This window comes from Penaeus monodon, chromosome 4, assembly GCF_015228065.2.
Source record: "Penaeus monodon isolate SGIC_2016 chromosome 4, NSTDA_Pmon_1, whole genome shotgun sequence".
In the NCBI taxonomy this organism is placed as follows: domain Eukaryota; kingdom Metazoa; phylum Arthropoda; class Malacostraca; order Decapoda; family Penaeidae; genus Penaeus; species Penaeus monodon.
In genome coordinates, this window is record NC_051389.1 from 35939213 (window position 1) to 35948811 (window position 9599).

Consider the following 9599-nt stretch of genomic DNA (forward strand, 5'->3'; position numbering starts at 1 on the left):
CAACGGAGAGACAAAGGGACAGAAAAGCCCACCTGCACAAGTCAAAACCAGCAGCAAAATTTTGGCCTTCGAGGCGAAAAGGGATCTTGAAGCTTTTGAACCCCGCACCGTCTTTTAAACGCCTGGATGGGGGAAAACCTTTGGGAAGCGGGGTTTCAGGATCGGTGGAGGGCGCGGCGACGCACGAGGGATGAGGACTTTATTCTTGGCGCCAAAGGGACGTCTGCTCGCCCTCTGGCGCCCTCTGCGCGGTGGAAACCCTCACCGAATTTACGAATAGATGCGAAAAAAAAAATACTTATAATTTACCTCTCATTTTTAACGGTGATCACTTTCTCTCCTGAAGGTGTTGAAGCATTTTATACCTAGCATTAACTGTTCCTCCATCATGCGCTTAACGCTCTAGTTGTGAGCACCACCACTGTTATCAACACTAATATGAATAGTTGTGATATCTTGATCATCAGTTTTTGTTGAGTGTCTGGGTGTGACCACAAACATTTTACTGGTGTTATTTTTGTTGTCATTTCCCAATAGCTCCCCCCCTTGTCGCGGCGCATTTCCCGCGGGGACGCGTGTTTCCCCCCAGGGTACGCGTGTCGTTTCATTTCGGAACCAACGCCGGCGCCTGCGAAATTTTCCACCCGACGTAAATTGGGGATTAGCGGGGGCATATAGGAATATAATAATGATATGAAATTGGAAGTATTGTGAAATTATTGCTTATTTTAATAATAAGTGTAACATGTGACGAATGCATTTCCTGACCAAACTCCGAACATATGAGCGGAGTCAACAGGTAAAAATTGCCAGCTAGTGAATAAATCACCAGCGTAGGAATATCTCTTCTTTGCCTGTGTTCAACTACCATGCCGTCGTTTGCTCCCATCGACAGGCGTATCCTTAGTCCTTTGTCATGGCCATGGTCTTCGTATCGATGCGACCGTCGAAAGATCCCTTGTCACCTTTTCAACGCTCCCGCGATTGCCCAGAGTGAGGAGTGAGGACTGCCAACTGTGCGATTTACCGACTTGGAAGTTGGTAGTACGCAGAGATGAAGGATACATACAATAATTGTTATATATATATATATATATATATATATATATATATATATATATATATATATATATATATATATATATATTTTTTTTTTTTTTTTTTTTTTTTTTTTTTTTTTTTTTTTTTTTTTTTTTTAACGCGTCAGCAGCTAAGCGTCATTAACGGCGTAATAACAAATTAGCAATAGAGTGGGGCTTTGGGGCAAACCCCAGGGTAATAAGTTTTAAGAAGGAGATGTCTGTGGATTTTCAGCGTAAAGAGATTATGCGAGATGCTGACACCACGGCTACAGGAGCGCCTGCTGGCAGTCCCACCGCCACGGTAAGCACCGAGTGTCAGACAAACAAATGAGACAGCCATGAAAAGCTGACACAGGCCGGGCCATAAGTGAAAGGCCCGGGCGAAGCCAGAACTTCGCAAATCTCAAGCAGAGCAATGGTCAATGGTCAAAGCAAACGAATGTGCTAGACATCAAAAGTCACACATCATTATAACAAGTATTGTAAAAATGAGTTAACGATTAGTGTCATCGGCCAGAAGCAGTGACATTTTAGTTATGCTATAGTTGATGCATTGATTGATAAAATGTAACCCTTAATTCCTTATGATGATAGGAAAATCTAAGGGAATAAAACCACAAAATAGAGTTTGGTTGTAGTGAGACAGTAGCTGTAGAAGTTGTTTACTGATAGGGGTACAGTACTCGTGGGCGATCTTGGAGGCTACTTGAACTCGAGGTATGGGCCAAAATACCAAATCGCCTCCTGAAACTCCCAGCATCCATACAACCAAACAACCAGCCTCTTGTCTAAGTGACCTGGCATTCCAGGGTCTGCCTTCCTTAGAGGCAGCTCAGCTTGGAGAACCAATGAGTGAAGATCAGTGTTTACTCCTGGAACTCGTTAGAAGAAAACTGCGTAAGTCAACGTAAGAACCATAAAAAGGAATTTAAGTTAATCTCTAGTACTAGTACGGAGTTAACTATAGATTCCAGTACGTCTTCACCCCAAAGTTAGTGGACGACGGGCCAAGGCACTAAAAACTATTTGTAAGTATTTTTACGAAATAAATTTACAAGTTCTTTTTGCACACAGTGTTTCATGTAATCCCATTTAGCTATGCCTACATTATAGGACACTAAACAAGAAGGGAACCACACCACAGTGGTAAGGGGTGAGAGAAACAGTGTAGACGAAAAAGAAACTACACTTACACCAGTGAAATCACTCGAAGTACATAAACACGAGAAATACAATATCTATTAAAAGAAGAACTCATTACTCTCTTGGACAATGATGATATAAATTAATGAATATATCAATAATGATAGCATATATATAAATAAGAATAAATTTAATTCATCGTAAGGTTTTACAGGATTAGTGATGAATACCAGGGTAGAATGTTGCCAAACTGATCTGAATTTTCAACGATGAAGAATAATATTAAATCTGCCTGAAATAACTTCTGATTGAGTCACGAAAGTAAAATAAGGCGAAGATTGTTGTTTGGGCTGACCCTAACATTAGGGTAAGTGGACAGAATAGATTAAATAGAGAAGGGAAAGGAAAGGAGGAGAAAAAAAGACCATTCAAAAATAGTTGACATGAGGGCTGAGGTCCAAGGTAGGGGTGATCCTCTACATTGTACCTCAGCCTCCGCCTCCTAAGCTCCCCACGGCAACAACGAGCAAGAGAGTGGGGTGTCTAAGTAATACGTTGCAACCAATTTGTTAAGAATATAAAATTAATTTTTAATGATCGGTTTGCAAGTCGCAAATTTGTAAACAACCTCCCATTATCTGCAATGGAACCAAAGAAGGGCGCTCTGCCTTCCTCTCGGGCACAACTGATAACTGACAAATCTGACATTTAATCGAAATTTATTTTTATTTACCGAAGTCCTTCTTATAATATATATCCCATTCGCACCTAAGATCTTTCTTGTTTCTGTTTTGAACAAAAAATCGTGATAATTTCCTGGAATAGGGTCGCAAAACCGATCGCGACGATTTTGACATCGATGGATTCCTCTCACCTTCTAGTACACACACATGTAGGAATTATGCCACGAACCCCCCCACACACCCCGCAATCTTGGCCTCGTTATGGAAGGTAGCGGGGAAATTGTGGGGTAAAATATTATTAATATACACAGAATCAGTCACTATACTGTCTTATGCAAGGGGGCTGTGCAATATAGACAATATAATGACTGGTTATTTGTATATTATTCATATTTTACCCCGCAATTTCTCAGTTTCTTTCATGCCCTCCCTTGCTATGGGGCCAATAATATAGGGGAGGGGTCCGCGGCATAATTCCGATGTATTTGGATAGCAGAGAGTGAGAAGAATCCATCAGTACCAATATCGTTGCAATCCGTTATGCGACCCTTATCCAGAAAATTACAACCATATTGGTGCGGAGCCCCAGAAAATAGCGGAGCAAGTAAATAGCGGACTCCCAGAAAATAGCGGAATCGTTGTTGATGGTTAACATGGGTATCGACTAGATTCCTTATTTAAACATTACATAAATCTAGCCTTTTCTGTATTTAGAGGTAGGTACAGTACTAGAAATTCGAAAATACCTATGAATATGGCTGCACAGTTTGGAAGTATTATGACCTCTAAGGAAAACTCTCTTTCTCAGTGAAAATAACCGATAACTAGTTTATATGAACTAGAAAGTTGTTCTAAGCAGTTTTTAATTGAAAAGGCTCTTTGATTTTGACGTTCTATAAAGAATTGAAGAAATTCCGCTATTTTCTGGGAATTTTTTTTAAAGACCCCACCCCTTTTCGAATTTAATTTCGATAGATATTACATAAATCTAGTCTTTTCTGTATTAAGAGGTAGGTACAGTACTAGAAATTCGAAAACACGCATGAATATGGCTAAATGTTTATAGATAATATGAAGTTGGAAAATTGGTTTGGCGTATCTACGAGACGCGAAAGTGGTGGATAGCCGCGTGATCTCTTCGCGCGGAGGCTCCTGGAGGTGTATGACAACAAAGTTTTGTCGGGGTTGCCTATATGTTTACTCCGAAAATCAACTACTTATAATTAGAAAGTTTTTAAAATTTCAAGAGTTGTAATAGCTATTTGAGCAGAAAATCATTTTAGAAAAGTTTCTACACAGTTTGCGTGTGTTTTCATGCAGAGTCTTATGTTTAGACTTGCCGGGACATTAGGCCACTCTAAATACTAAATAACTGAAACTGAGTCTAAAAATACTTCACTTGTGAAATAAAGTAATAGATTTTAAGGAAAAGATACAAATTTCACTAATTTTTAAATGAAAATAAGGAATCTAGTCGATATGAAGGTAAACGGTCACTGAACTCTATTCATGTTAACGTCAACAACGATTCCGCTATTTTCTGGGAGTCCGCTATTTACTTGCTCCGCTATTTTCTGGGGCTCGAATTTTTTGTCCATAAAGCGAGTGATTTTCATGCAAAACAGAAACAAAAAAGTAGTAGCATTGCTTGGACAGTGTATTAGGCAGCGCGGGACTTATTTCTGTAATATGACAGAACCTGGTCTGCTATGTCCACATTGCCCATTGCATTAATGATCCTTGGGCGCTGTATGTTCAGAAACAGTTTCGTCCTGTTACACCATCTCTGGCAATGGGATATTAGCTCTATGCCATGCTGATTAGAAGCAACAAATATTGCTTTGTTATCATACCACAGTCGTCCTGAATCCTATGTCATCCCGTAGAAGACCGTCTGAAGTGCTTCTACCGAGGCTCTTTAGTTGTTCTTATTTTTTCGGTTTAGACACCAGATTTTTTTTTGTGTGTGTGCCAGTAGCACCCACCCCAAACTCCTAAACTCAAGAAGGCGAGGTGTAGTGAAGACCCTGTCGAGGTAGAATGAGATTTCTTTGGGTACAGAGTTCACGAATCTTGGACTCCAGCCTCACCAATGGTCAGATTGTTGAAACCTCCTACCATCAAGTTTATTCTAGCCACAGAACTCATGAGCAGCTCTTCATCGTGATGAAACACAAAATTAAGGATATGGCCTTTTGGTGAAGCAAGCACAGAGACTTTAAGGCCATGTGGATCTGGCTTCCGTGGACAATACTGTTTCAAGATAGTATGACCTGTAAAGGGGATGATCATCTTCATCCACAGTAACAGAGTGTGTTTTCTCAAACTCCATACATCTCTGGCTGATGCCGAGTAATAAAAGTTTAAGTTTAAGTAAATTTATTCATGATATCTTTATTTACTTGTGAGGTTCCAGTCTTAGGAAAATATTTTTTTCTGTATCACTACAGTATGTGCCTCTGATATATTTACAGATATATACCAATTATATTAGTCAGTTGTAGACACAGGCTCTGGTGATCCTGCAATTTCATCTGATGAACATTGGAATACTTGCCTGTAATTTCTATCCCTGTGGAGCCCAAGCACTCTGCTTACTAAGGGTATTCTTACTGCTGTGTTGGATACTGTTGACAGTAAATTTGTTACTTCTGGGTTCCTCTTGACCTTCAGTTGAGGATGAAGGTTCTGCAGGCACCATCCTCCCCCCACCCCCGAGTACTGTGTTAGAATAATCAAAGATGGTCATTAGTACAAGGATACTTTATTTTATGTATCTTTGATATACCTCATATTACCTAAGCTAAGGTGAAATTCTATTTTGTTAAGTTAACTATGTAAGAGTATATTTTCTTTTATGTACGCCATCTAACGGTAAAATTTTATGCCTGTAATGTAAACAACCCTCTATAGTGCCACGTAATCCTCCTCAATGCAAGGAGTTAAGTGCACAACTCTGTTTTACTGATCCCCATAACGAGTCATGTATGCACTGACCAGTCAAACTTGCTTAATACACACAGGGAAGATGCGTCCTTCTGCCACATCAACACACTGTCTTCATTGTTTAGGGTGGTAAATTCTTGAAGCTGCTCATACTCTGAAAGGACTTCTGCATCAGAATCTTCCAATATCAACAGGATATCAGAATCTGAAGAAAAAAAAATCCGAGTTTCTATAAACATGACATGATAATGATATGTTTGAGAAAATTCATTAAGTTAATAAGATATAATAACCAAATCTCTAATACATTTTCTGCTGTCACAAGCATATCATTTAAATTGAATTTACAACAAAGAATCCACATGACATACCACATGAAGTTGGGACAATGTAAACTACATAGATTCCCAGTGCGTCATAATGACCCGCACCTGAACCTGCTTTCAGATAAGGTCACTGTTAAAACATATATTTTTCATAGTAGTAATAATTTATAACTTGCTAGTACAAACTGCTGACAAAATCTTTTAACAAATGTCATACACCATGGTATCCTATATATTTCTACAAGAATAATATTGATTAAGACAACTTTGCAAAAGTATTGCATTGTCAATCTCCCGATGTACTCACCCAAGCTATTTTTTTTTCTTCTATTGAAATAATGAATTATATCTCTTGGAAAATCTAAAGAAAAATCTCTCTCCATATATATATATATATATATATATATATATATATATATATATATATATATATATATATATATATATATATATATATATATATATATATATATATATATATATATATATATATATATATATAATATATACCTGTATATTGTGTATATACATACTCTGTTCTATGATACTGTGCAATTAATTTTCATGAAATATGTGTATTTCATCTGTTGAGTAACCCCTATATCACAATGCATACACATCAGTTATACCATGCAGTGAACTATTGTTCGACCACAGAGTACACAATTACCTTAAGTGTTTACTATAGATATTTTGATAATTTTATTATGTTATTGTTTACATATACTTACCAGGGAATACACTATTGAGAACAGATAATACCATTAAATTCCATTCTGACGTGTGCTATGGTAATTCTTTTTTAAGGTGTAAACTGACCGTCCCAGACGAAAAACGGGGGTTTCCAAACTATAGATAAAATGCGTATTGTCAGAGTTTAACTCTGACAATACGCAAAGCAACTAGGGATCATGCGAAAGCGACGGCGAAGACAAAGGGGTCATTCGGACTGGGGATATGGCCGCTAGTGGCAGGATGGGCTGACGTCACCGGTGTTTTTGTTAATCTCAACGAAAGGACACACGCGGACAAATATTTTCACGCCTTAATTACTTTTAGTGGCTATCGATGGTCATACATTTATTGGCACAATACAAGAATTGTCAAAGAAAAACGTTGAGAGGAAGTCTATTTAAAAATCATGTATTTTAAAAATCGTTAATCGTAATTTATAGTTAAACTGTTTACGTAAGACTTGAAAGTTTGAATGCAAAACATACTCAATCAAAATATCCCCTACGAATGTAATTATTCCACATATATCTGCATAGGGAAGCTCTTGATACCGAGATGAATCATGACGTAGCGTTTTTTTTTTTTTTTTTTTAACGAAATCTCTTAATATGTTAATATTTAGCATAATTCGTCGCCTTATTTTAGCTGCTTAACTTGGACTCATTTGTTGAATGTGAATCGTATCCTTTTTCCTATACAACTTTCAAACTTCCCCATTCAAATCGTTCATTCAGCATTGCATCGTGGAGGTATTAATCTTAGAGATTTTGATGCACATTCTTTATTTTGATACCTTTTCCACTACGGACTAATTTATCATTATTTCCTCTGGGCAAATTGAAAAAAATCGTTGGCAAATATCGCCGTACCCACCACATTCTTTGGTTCGGACTTCATGGAGCTTAGTGGTCGTTGTTCCATTTTCATAAAAATCTTCCAATATTTTAACGTCCTCTGCGTCTCTTTCGGGAGTTGCCTCTGTTACTACTGCTGTCTGGGGAGAGTCGAACGCTTTTTCGGAAATGGCGAATGCAACACAGGAAGGCTTCCCATATTCACTGCTTTTGCCTTTATTTGGTTAGTGTGTAGAGGTAGCCCGTCATGGAGAATCTACAGAGTCAATTTGTTCCATAGCCTCAAGTGTATCGGAGACGCATTTTTTATGACTTGTAAACAGTATTAATAACTGACAAGATGCTTATTGGTCGGTAACCCTATAGATCCTCTCTGTATTCATTTTCATGTATTAGAATTACTGCTACATTTCCCCAACTCTCGATGTTTTTTTACCGTCGTAAACAGCCGTATTCTTAAACGATGCGTGTGGTTATCGTACTTCATGCCACACTGAATAGCTATTCTTAGAGAAAGTGTGGGATCCCAGAATTACGATGTGGGGAGATAACATACCCGAAAATATTGCAATAAAACTGTCTGTCTCCCTTCGCACAACGATCCTCACATAAAAAAAACCTATTGGTTCCCATATTAGAAACTTTACTTTTATCAAAAGAAATTTTTAATGCCCATGACATTCGGCATTAAAGATATATAACATAATAGTATTTTTTCAAGATGATGGATGCTTCCTTAAGAATTTTGGAACGAGTCAACACCTCGCGGACTCCCAACCAACCACTTCATTGCTTCATCTGCGTACTTTCAAGTAAGTTATCAAGATTTGAAAGAAAGTTACTCTAAAGGTTCACATTAATTGTGGATATATATGGTGAAGTCACAAAATGACATCTTTAATGTTTGTTACTATAAATATGAACATACCCAACTGGAGTTTTTAAAGTAAACTCACACGTAGTACTGGAAATTAAACTGTTGGTAAAATAATAATAAAATATAAAACATGTGCAACAGTCATATGATAACAGTCATATGATAAACACTGCCTCCAACAACTGTCATTAGTTTTACTTCCTCTCGTCAAACAAAAAAGGTACGAATACATTTAAGTAAGTATTATTTGCCTTTTTACTTTTCTTTTCGACAGACAAGGTTTCATCACTTGTGTGATTTAGATCAGCTACAACGTCTGTAGCAACACCCTCAAAGGAGAATAATCAAGGATTGCATGGCTTCTTTTCCCTGCTTGACGTATAAATAATCTGTCTCGCTTCCAGCTCAGCAAGGAAACAACAAAAGGTATTATTCACTGTTAGTGAATTTATGGATCCATATTAATTCAAATTGCTCATTCTGTGTAGTGTTGCTGTCATACTCCCGTCTATACATTGTTCGTAATTGAAGTTTATGTTCACTTTATAAAGATTCTTGTTAATTGTCCAGAACTTAAGACTCAAGCAATGCTATGGTTTCTGCACTGCGCATTCTGGTAAAGACCATAAACTCTCCATCACATGTATTTCAGTGAGATAGAATTTTGATTGCTTCTTTATCAGACAGTATTTTACTCGGGAGGTGTACAAGTCAAGCCATGCCAGAATATATGCATGAGAGATTGATTGCCCTTTACTGGTGCGTGGGGTGTGGAGGCCAGTGTCTATTAATTTAAGCAGTACTGTATATCATATTGCACTGTTAAATTGTAGTCACGCAAATTAACTTACACAGAAGAAAAAGCTTTACTATGATTCTTGTATAGGGCAGTATTGTTTATTTTTCTTTAACTTTTCATATTCAGACCAATTATCAGACCTCAATGAGCATGA

The 9599-nt window shown here is 37.6% G+C and overlaps 1 long non-coding RNA gene across 1 annotated transcript; it reads right to left on the reverse strand.

Annotated features, from left to right (window-relative positions):
- Window positions 1-1205: 1205 nt before the first annotated feature.
- On the reverse strand, window positions 1206-8362 carry LOC119572067. The gene is made up of 4 exons (XR_005228681.1): window positions 7789-8362; window positions 5906-6059; window positions 4762-5629; window positions 1206-1954 (listed from the first exon to the last, which is right to left on the reverse strand). It is a non-coding gene; the product is annotated as an uncharacterized LOC119572067 (long non-coding RNA).
- Window positions 8363-9599: the final 1237 nt, after the last annotated feature.